This window comes from Chenopodium album, chromosome 14 (genome assembly GCF_948465745.1).
Source record: "Chenopodium album chromosome 14, dcCheAlbu1.1, whole genome shotgun sequence".
Lineage (NCBI taxonomy): Eukaryota > Viridiplantae > Streptophyta > Magnoliopsida > Caryophyllales > Amaranthaceae > Chenopodium > Chenopodium album.
In genome coordinates, this window is record NC_137847.1 from 41,868,371 (window position 1) to 41,880,227 (window position 11,857).

Below are 11,857 nucleotides of genomic sequence, written 5' to 3' on the forward strand. Positions count from 1 at the left end.
TTTCTCCGTATTAAATTTTTTTATAAATGAAAATAAGTGAAAATTAAGTGATCATAACGCATCATTAAACTCAAATAATTATGATTGTAAAAATGTTTTACCAATAAAAGTAGTATGTAGTATCTTGTAATTTGTATGTTTTTTTGAAACAAATCAATCAATTCATTAATAAAAAGTCATTCGTCATCAACAAATGAAATCTATATTAACAAATACATAAAATTGAATCAAATTAGGGTTTCTTTCATCAAAGGTACCATCGTTGAAAAGATCTTGCACTATACGTGGTACATCTCTCCCACACATTGCTGGAATATACAACATTTTCGAAGAGACGGTCTATTTATTTTTTGTAGCCGTAAGGATGATTTTCATCTGATTCGCTCGAACACATTTGAAAACTTGACAACCGTTGCGATCCCGAATATATTTTTACCAAAGAACTGACAATAGGGCAAAAGATGATTACCTTTTTGCTAAACCCTAAACATAAACAAACAACTAAACTAACAAAAACTAACGAGTCCACCATAGGTAGACGGACGAATATCTACATACTTGCGTAGATTTATTAAAACCTAAATTGCAAAACTAAATAAAATTAAGGGAAAAAAAGGTCGGAAATAGTTTCATTTCCGAAAAAATTAGAATATTTCCGACCTAAACGACCAAGATTTTGGAGAAACCCTAAAAGAGAGTTGTAATTTGTATATATATATATATATATATATATATATATATATATATATATATATATATATATATATATATATATATATATATATATATATATATATATATATATATATATATATATATATTTTCAGAGAGCCACAAGGACAGGGTGAGAATTAATCCCAGGATCTCCTCTAACCACTTGAGCTATTCCTCACTCTCTATAATTTGTATGTTGAGAGTGCATACATTTCTTATTTGAAATTTCATCAGTAGTTTGAATTAATATATATATATATATATATAAATATATATATATATATATATATATATATATATATATATATATATATATATATATATATATATATATATATATATATATATATATATATATATATATCCTCTGAAATTTAACTTATTAACATTTTTCAAATCATACTCCGTACTTGATATAGAGCTATTGCTTATCTAATGAAAAATTCCTACCGACATATTGACTTTTTACATATTGACTTTTTTCACTATATATATATATATATATATATATATATATATATATATATATATATTGACAAAAACTAGTTATAGTTTCTTACTAGCTTATTAAAAACAAATGTTATAATGTAAAATGTGGTTAAATGTTTATTAATTTAAAGTTTTATAATACTCTGTATCATCTTTATATACTTTTCACTAATACGTAATTATTTTATTCAAGGTGAAATTTGGACATTAACAAGTGTGTCAATTTTGACTGTGTTAATATTATGGTATAGAGGTAACACAATTTAAGACTTACAGAAAATTACATCGGTCACTACCTTTCATTTAGAGCACATCACATGATATAAGCAGGAGATTCCGAGCACATAAAAGCCATATGGTAATAATAGAAATAGGGAATTTGTATCCCCTTAGCCTATATTGTATTTGTTTTTTGATCTATGGCTCACATGTGGTATTTCATCAAGCCATGCCACCTAATAAATATGGAGAGAGTTCACTTCATAAAGCCTAGGTGATTCTACTTCAAGTGGGGTAGGGGTGAGGGAAACTCCTTAGCCTTATCAAATGATTAATTCTCTCTTTTTTTTTTTAAATGTGAGATAATTTCATGCATTGTTTTGAAATCGAGTTGTACAATTTTCAACAATTGGCTTGAAATGATCCTCCTTGCTTAATCTGTTAAAATTCATAAGTCTATGAAGTCACTAAATCTCAAGGCATATCGAAATTTCTAATAAACATATACTTTGTATATCCTATCATTTCAAATTTGAAGTATGTATGTAATATATTCTAGTCATATACATACTAAATTATATTATATGATCCAGTATAGGTGAATATTAGAAAACACACAATTCAACACCCCGTACTATATCTTCATGATTAACTTTTTTTTTTCTTCTGACGACTATCACATGGTTACATATTAATTCAATAATTATGTATTAATAATGATTGATATGTCTTTGATTTAATTGAGTTCAGCAATAATGTTCTTTCTATTTGGTGTGACATAACTCCTAATACTAGTCACAAAATTAACCAACTTTGACTACTCGCATCCATGCGCTTTTTATTCAATTACTTGGTGGCATTCCTTTTCCACCAATCAAAGGTAAGACTTTAAAATAATGGACCCACCAAAATGTACATACACTACTAGAAAAGTGAACATGTCTAATTGAGTACAATCGATCATTTGGTTGTGTCACCATTCCCATACTTGTTAGCCATGCTAGCTTGTCGAGAGATAAGCATGCTAGAATGCTAGACTAACCAATTCAATTCAAGTACAAAAGAAAATTATGAGAGTTGTTACTTTAAATTGTGTCCTATTTATGTAAGTTGTAACATCTAAAAGTAATTCGGGCTAGATAAGACTAGGCAATCCAAATGCACCTTAAGGAGAAGAAAGAAAATACCCTATCCAACATAGTCTTGATGAACATACAAAAACTATTGGGTGCGGTAGTCCGCACCTAATAGTTCGTGTGGCAATGTTAACCCTAATTGAATGATCTTCAAAGCATTGCCGGAAAAGTACTCTGGGAACTCCGCATCCATTGCAACGAAGGAGTAATCGTCGATCAAAGATTGAATCAAGAAAAACTCATATTCAAGATTATCAAACCATACCTCACGGATCTTAATCGATTGAACAAAGGCCATTAAGAATCCAGAACTTATCGAATTGTTAGGGTTCTTTAATCTTCACTTCTTCAATCAACAGAGAGTACTTCGTTCTTCAATTAACATAGAGTACTTTGGTCGCGATTCGCTGGTGCAGGTCACAAGGGAGGTGCAATTACAGGTTGTGGACGGTGGTTGTGATTGGTGGCAGTTCTCTACTGGTAGAGTACGCTGGTTGATGGTGGCTAGTTGGGGAGCAGTTGGGGAGTAGCGGTTGATGGTGGCTGGTTGGGCGATAGTTGGGGAGCAGCGGTGGTTCTGTTTTCGGTTGGGCATGTGGGGAGCAGCCGGTGGTTTGTGCGGCTGTTTTTGTTGGGTTGGTGTTGGTGAATTGGTGAATTGGGGGAACATGGGAGTTGTGCCTACTTGAGTTTCCTAGTGAGGAGAAAATGAAGTAAAAATAAGTAAAAATGAGTGGTGATCAGTGGTGGTGAAAAGAAAACTAATGACGCATATCAGCCATTAAAATAAACATATCAGTTAATTGATGTTTGATATCAGTCAAAATTAGGGACATATCGGATATTAATAAAAATGTATCAGTCAACACAAGGAACATATCAGCCCACAAATGAAACATATCAGCCAACAAAGAGAATATACCATCCAACAAAAGATACATATCAGCCAACAGATTAAATATACCAGCCAACAAAAGGATGAAATCAGTAAACAAAAGCAACGGGTAGGCTAACAAAATAAACACAAAGCCCACAAAATGAAACATATAAGCCAATAATTAAAATATACATATCAGCCAACGAAATAAAGATATTAGCCAACTGATGTCTTATTAGCAAACAAAAGGGACATATCAAAAAAAAAAAAAATTTAAAAAAAATCATATCAGCCAACAAAAGGAATAATATATTAGCCAACACAAAAACCATATCATCCAACAAATAAAACATATTAGCCAACACATGAACATTTCAGCCAACACATGAAATATATCACACAAGTCTGCCGCACATAATTATGTGATTACCTTCTCATGAACATATTAATAGGGTTGTGAATGGATCAAGGTAACTATTAACTCATTAACAATAAGTACTAACTCACATTCATATAAGTTGAGAAGAATCCAACAAAATAACACATGACTATATTATCCATTATAAATCAACACAATTAATAGTCAAAGTTCTAAAAGTTTGATCCATATTTTAACTATGGAGCAAAAATTTAGAGACAAAAGGAGTATGTATTTGCACATGATCGAATAGGGCAAATCCATAACCATTATAAATAAAAATGCAAAAGTTGCTATTATTCCTTATGAATAGTATTTTTTGGTGTTATTACATAGCTACCCTTAATTTTAAGGAACTGCTGAAATTGCCCTTTCTTAGCCAATTGCATTATGTATCACAGCTGTAATTGCCCTTGCTTCTCACCGACTTCCCTCTCTGTTTTCATCTCAGAAGGAACAAAAATTCTTGGTCTTAGGGTCAGAGCATTTCTTAGGTGAAACAAGGAGAGAGAAACCTAGCTAGAGAGAGAAAACTTCAGCAACTCAAGACCACCGATGATGGTGCTTCGAATTCTTCGAGTTTGAGGTTGTGGAAGACACTTTTCGGATCGTCATATTCATCAGGTTCGATCTCGTTTCTCTTTCTCGATTTATAGTTTCAAATTTTTGGGCTTTACTTGTTCAATTGTCGTGGTTTTTTTGCATGTCTGTTCCTATTGATTTCGATATGTTTTCGAATTTTTTGGGTTAAATCTTTGTGGGTGTATTTGAGCAAGATACAATGTTCATGGTTGCGGGTTCTCCGAGTAGGTTAGGCATAAGCTTCTGGAAGGCAATATATTTTGTATCATATTATAAGTAGAAAATTGGTGTCTAAGCGTAATCTTTATCATTCATTAGTGTGATTTAATTAAAAGTCTTCTAAAAAGGAAGTGATGTGTTTTAGATAGCAAAGTTAGCTTTAGTATTATAGAGTAAAATTATTAAATTAGTAATCGGATCAAGCTATGCCTCAGGTTGTTGCGTGTAGTTTGTGACTAAGATTAGTTGCATACAGTTGGAGTCTAATATTATATTATAAGTATCATTTAGAATTTATGTTTTTCAGGCATAATTGACATGGGTATTGCCTAATTTTTAGAGTGATTTATTTGATGAATCGAGAACTGGATTCTTCGTTTTCACTTTTTAAGAATTTCCTTAAATTCTAAACTATACACTGAGCTAATAAATTGATGTATTCTGTTGAATAAAAAACAATTTGGTACCTTAGCACGAAAATATTGGTTGGGATATGAAAATACCTATTGTTTTATTTCTGTCTTCTCATGTTAGTGCCCTTTTTTTTATTTATTTTTTTTAAAAATGGTGTAAATAGTACTATGTTGTAGGTCTTGTAGCACAGTGACTTAGTGACGTATTACTATGTCCGGATTTTTTTTATGAAGATTTGTTCCACTCCCCGGCCCTTATCTGATTTTTTCCCCTTGATCACAGGGCCTTGGTCATAAGGGCATCCAGTGCCTTTTAGGACTTAAGCAAACTGTTGGGACAATTTCAGATGCACTTCCACCTCCAAGATCAACTCTCCTCTCATCTTTTGCATTGCCGCATAAATCAAATGTATGGATAGTTAATTATGGTTTTCCTCTTATGTTCATCCATTTTACATGTACTGTATTATTTAGGTTTCAACTTGTAGTGATAATGATGTTAATCATAAGAGCAGAGCTAAAGGTCCTTGATGCTGTATATAGGTTTTATACATATATGAAAAGGATTTTTATTTCTTCAATAGCATTATTTCTCCCTCTTAAGAGAAAGACTATATCTGATACATCGAAGTATCTGACAAGTTATATGGTCGAAATAGTTTGGCTATCCAACAGTTACTGTCTGATAAGCCAGAAACTTTGAATATGTTAACAAAAGGATTAAAGGACCTCCTGAATTTTGATCACATTATGATATTTGTATGCGTTTTTGTGGTTTGATGTGTCCATCGACTATAAATTTGTAAATCTTAAATCTGCCTGTATATTTTGATCATTGCTGCATATTAATCGATTTCTTGGTTGACTCGAGATTAAAGGTTGCACCTTGACTGAAGGTGCCAAGGCATTGACTAAGCATGTCAATAGATGCAGCAGTAATTATTGGGGCAAAGTGGAAGGAAATGGTGAGTACAATTTGCATTTGACTTTGTCTACATTTTGATTACATAAATCTTATATAGAAGTTTGGTTCAGAATTATGGTTTGAATGTTGGATCTTCCGGTTCATCCTTATGTCTAACCTGTATACTTTTGTGAACCTGAAAAATGTTCACTTTCTGAACCTGCCTCAAACAAGCAGTCCATAATTATGAATTCTTCTTTTACTGTCAGATTTCAATAAGAACCAGCTTGCCAATGAGGTCATAACACGTATCATAGGTCATTCTCAATGGTTGAATGTGCATATTGTCCAACCACATGGTGCTATTTTTGAAATACGAAATTCTCAAGGTTATGGTGCCCGGTGGTCTGCAGACGGTACCAAGGTAATACTTTCGTAGTTTCATTCATTTGCTTGTATACAATTATTAAGAATATGGAGCTGGATTGTGGGATGAGCCAAATTATGGCTTATGCATTCCACAATTAAGTCAATCCACTTGTCATCACATAAACCTCATTCGACTAAAACTTCTTGGAAATTCTTGAAGGATGTATGTTAGACTATTAAAGGTGGCACCGACTTTAAAATTGCCAGACAAAATTCAGTATTCTTCCTCTATTGACTTCACATTTTCCAGCTTGGTCGCATGAGAAAAGTCTACACCACAACCCGACTGTGGCAATTGCCACATTCCACAACCTACCTGTGGACTCTGTGGAGTACACTGATTTGGCAATGCAAAGCCATAAAAGTTGTCATTATACCAATATTATATCCCTTTCTCTGTAAACCTTCATTGAAAGAATGGCAATCTGAAAATCCTAATTTAAAAACACATTTTTTTGTTCATCGATCTCTAATCAGCTTTGAATGCTTAATGATTGCACTTAAGGAATTATGAGTTATGTATTGAGGAATTATGGGTTAATTATGCTGAAATTTTGTTAATGGCATTTGGCAGAGTTGAATTTAATTTTAGTATGGAAGCAATTGATTAACACTTCCAATTATTTTGTGGGTATTACTTTGTGTGTGTGTGTGTGTGTGTACTTCTCAGTGTTTGGTTTCTATCTATGCTTAGGAATTATTTTTATTTCAAAAGTATAGTTGTTCTAATTGCATGCTATCATAATAATTTTACAAACATATACATGTTTAATTTTTCGAGGCTTATTATATATGATTTCTATTTAAAGTTGATGCAATTGAGTTAGTCTTAGTATTGAACCTTAATTTTATGAACTTGGAGAATTTCTGCTCTGTTTAGCTTCTGTGCAAGTATCATGATGATTGTTGTCACATGTTGATTCTTACACTTTCAAAGTACTAGATCATAAGACTCATATGCTCTATGACTTATATGATCTATGCCTTAAAGGCTTGAATCTTCCGAAATTTTCTTATGGCAGGGGATAAAAGGAAGGATGTGGCTCCAAACTGTGCTGCTTCTTCAGGGAAAACTCCTCTTATCCTTGCTGTGATAATCCTTCTTGACTCGCAACTATACTTGTTATGATGTGTGCTATTTGGTTCTGCAGGAACACAAAGTATTCTTTAGAACTGCAGCTCATGACTACCCTTCTGCATCAGGTTGGATCCCCCCTAAAGGTATTATCATGTTGAATGTGGACGCTAATAATTTGGTCTCTGGATCACATGTTGGGTTGGGGGTGGTTACAAAAAACAAGCTTGCAATTAGGTAGTGTTGCTTGCTTCAGTTAAGAGGTGTGGTGGTTTTTTTGGGTTGAATTTGAGTGATGTATCGTTTTTTTGGGTTGATTTTTTATATTGTTAGTAGCATTATTGTCTGATTTGTAATAGAATTGTTGATCTACAAGTGCAATTCTATCTCCCCTTTCTCTTTCTTGTTCTAATTGGTTCAATTTTCATCTAACCTTTAATATGAATAGCTTACTTGTTATTTTTTCCCTATCTTTCCATTTTCTCCCAATATTTTCTCTTTTTAATTTGCTTATAAGCATATCGTGTTTGCTGCCAAAATTTATGTTGTCAAGTTAGATATTGCTGTTGTGAGTGACTATAGAGGGTAGCTGTTGTTTCACGCTGTTGCTGCTGTTATTCTGGTGCTGCCTGTTACTGCTGTTCTGTTCGTCCAAAAATATCGACCTAAAGTAATTTTTAGCTCATAGTCCCTTCATCAATGTTTTAGATCTTGAAAAGTTATTCAATCTAGGCTCAAGAATTTCTCGATTTGAAGTTGTGTGCTAGGAGTTATGCCTTTTGGAATTTACCGCGGTCTGCTACCCTGGTTCTATTGCAGCGGGCTGTTATTGCTCATTTGATGTCTATGTGGTGTTGTTGTGTTTAGTTGGTTGGGGTGCTAAATCTTATTTATTTTGTCTTCCCTTCTTCCATTTATTTACACATTAGTTATAAAGTTAAAATGTGGTCAATTTTGATTAATGACTATTTGGATAATGACTAATTGATAATTTGCCAAAGTGATGAGGATTAATGTATATGTAAAAAATAAAGATTTGATTTCTCAGCATTCTAAAGCTAGGGCCTTATTTATTTTTTTGATTAAGATCGTTAAATGTATAAGTGATTATTTTCTTAATGAAGGTTGCTAGACAATTTGCTCTGACAAGCAAAGGAGTCAAGAATCCTCGCGTTACCATCTTGGAGTTGTTGCTCTTCGGTAAATTTTCATTTAAAAAAAAGATGACTCTAATATTTTTTTATTAAAAGATTGTATGATTTCAAAATTGAACTAATTGTTTTGAATTATCTTTAATGGTTAAACCTTTATAACACACTCTTGATCCAAAATGGACACCATGTATTACTTTATTATAAATTATAAGCAGAGTGCTCAACGATCTGTATAATTTCATATGTAGTTTATGTAATTGTGAACTTGAAATCCTGTATATACTATTACTACACTTTATGCTTTTGATTAGGGATCAATAAATGTCTGTTAACAGACAAAACAATGAGGTATGCTTGTAAAAACAAGAAAACTATCTCAGTATTGATCTAAGCTTGTAACATACTATTCCGTATTAACTTTGTGGTAGAAGTTATATGATGACACTACAAGTGTGATATCAAGAATTCCTTTTCAACTAATATATTTGGTTTTGGTTAATTGGAGTCTTTCAGGTTAATACTCTAAGGTAGCAACTGCAGCTCATTGCATCAAGCATATAGCGATGACAATTATGACTTCAAATGCAACAGGTTGCTTTTCTTTATCTTGTCGTTCAGGCAAAACAAAATGTGTGCTTCAAAAGAGTTCACTGATATGTAGTACGGAGTAGTAATATTGAGCTTCATAGCTTTTTGGCTTGTTCTTTTACACATTTTGAGATTCATTTTTTATGTTAGAGAATTTTCTAGGCCCAAAATTCTATATTCTTTGTAAATTATCTATTGATCGTGTGCTCTATATAGCTTGGTTTGATTCTTCTTTTGGATACATGTATAATCTATGAATATAATCAATTTGTTTTAATCTGGATAATTTGGAGTGGAAGTTGTTGCATGTTAAATTGTTAATTGGTTGTACATTATGCTCTGTTTTTTTTTTTTTCAATAGTTGTACATTAAACTATTGAAGGTGAAAAAAAGAGAGATGAGCCAGGAGGAGGGAGAGAGAGAGTCTTGGAGAAAAAGAGAGAGATAAGGGTCAGAAGAGAAAGAAATAGAGCAAATAAGAGAATGAGGGGCAGGGAGAGAGAGATAGAGTGATAAAGAGGGGGATGAGTCAGGAAAAAGAGAAGGGTCGGGAGAGAATAAGAAAGAGGGAGGCTTACTAAACCGTTTGAGCTATACTAGAAAAGTGGATAGGTTAGAGAAAAAAGGAACAAGAATGTGAAAGAAAGCAAGGATGAATAGAAAAGAGAAATGAGATAGAGTGATAAAGAGAGAGATGAGTCGGGAAAGTGAGAAGGGTCGGGAGAGAATAAGAGAGAGAGAGACTTACTAAACAATTCCAACTATACGAGAGAGTGGATAGAACAAGAAGGTGAAAGAAAGCAAGGATGAATAGAAAAGGGAAATGAGATAAGACGAGGAAGAAATATAAGAGACGGTATATATGAAGGAAGAAAAGATAGGAAGAACTTAAAATCAAGTTAGTGACTATCACACAAATAAGATCTCGTAAACATCAATTTATCATGTTAATAGCACCCCAAGTTATGAAACGCGATCACAACCACGAATATTATATATCATACCATCGGGGAGGCACTCGCGTAGTGTGTGCTCCAGCGACTATAATCTTAAATATAAAAAGTATAAAGCTATTCCCTCCCAACATATAATTGTACATATAAAAATTTATAAATAAATGACCGGTACACAAATCATATTTCTCCGAACCACTTGAAAATTTTCTACTTCAAAAAGTCTAATAAACTAATATACAATTCTATCCTATATTTTACATTTAAAATAATATCTAAAACAATAGTATAGTTTTTTTAAACAAAAATCATTAAATTATAACAAATTCTAGATAACTTCACTTATAACAGTTGTTTTCCCATAGATATTTCCCAATAAAAACTTTATCACTACTCCTTGTTAGTACTTAATTCATGTATCTTTGCTATTACAAAACCCGAATAACAACCACGAATATCACAAAAATGAAGACAACCACGAGTTCTACTTATCTTACCGTTGGGGGAGCACGCGCATCGCGCGTGCTCCAACGACTAGTTAGAGAAAAAGTGTAAACATGTGGCCGAGTGTTAGAAAAATTATTATTGGATAAAGGAAAAAAGATTGTAATATAAAGTCGTGGGTGAATATAAAAAATGAATATATTGAAACAATGAAAAGTGAACTGATAATATAATAAGGTTTGGCGCGTTTTGTGTGCGGATAACCACACCTTGTGGTCACTTGTAAAGAACAAAATAACCCCTATAAAAGTACACTAACCAAGTAAGCCCAGTTATACTGACCAAGTAATCATATATCATTGACCAAGTAATCCTTGGAACACTGACGAATAACTATTATAGCACTGATCGACTAACTCCTATAATACTATTGACGTAACCCCATGATGGCTGTTAATACGGTGTGGCCAACCATATATAAGAATTAGTGATGAAGGTTAATTAGAAAATACGAGTTGTTTTTAAAAAAAGAAAAATACAAATTGTCAAAAATAGAATGAACATATACACAGAAAATATGGTAATAAAAAATATTCTACGAAACAGGGTTTTTGGATTGAACCACTTAGGCCCCGTTCACTTCACCTTGTTTTTGCTGAACTGAAATCATTTTTCTTGAATTGAAATTATTTTTGCTGAACTTAAATTATTTTTACTGAACTGAAATTAATTTCACTGATTCTCTTTTATATTTCTTCTTTAAAATTGCTAATTTTACTGAACAGAAATTATTTTTTACTGAAATGAAATTAATTTTATTGAACTAAAATTGTTTTTATTAAACAGAAATTAAATTTATTAAACTGAACTTTTTTTTACTAAACTGAACTTATTTTTAATAAATATTATTTTTAAAGGTGAAGTAAACAGAGCCTTAGTACAACTATCTAAAATTTCAACATAGCTAGTAAGCTAGACATCATATCAATTCCATTTTCCATCCCACATTAGACTCGAGGTCTAAGTTAAATTAAAATCAATAAAATTAAATTATCACTCAATTAAGGTTCTGATGAATTCTCTTGAACCGTCCGTCGTGATTGTTGTTAAATGTAGATTATACGTATCCGTAAACCCAAAGGGTAAAAGAGGAAAAATGGTAAATTGATAATCATTTTCACAAGTGATTTCCCACTTTCCTTTTTTAGAAACGTATTAGAAAATTGTGCTTCCATAAAAAGGA

At 32.3% G+C, this 11,857-nt stretch overlaps 1 long non-coding RNA gene across 1 annotated transcript; it reads left to right on the forward strand.

The window, feature by feature from the left end:
- The first annotated feature begins 4,272 nt into the window (after positions 1-4,272).
- On the forward strand, positions 4,273-9,367 carry LOC145579254 (uncharacterized). The gene is made up of 7 exons (XR_014099098.1): positions 4,273-4,477; positions 5,351-5,476; positions 5,946-6,032; positions 6,241-6,395; positions 7,423-7,621; positions 8,600-8,675; positions 9,143-9,367. It is a non-coding gene; the product is annotated as an uncharacterized LOC145579254 (long non-coding RNA).
- Positions 9,368-11,857: the final 2,490 nt, after the last annotated feature.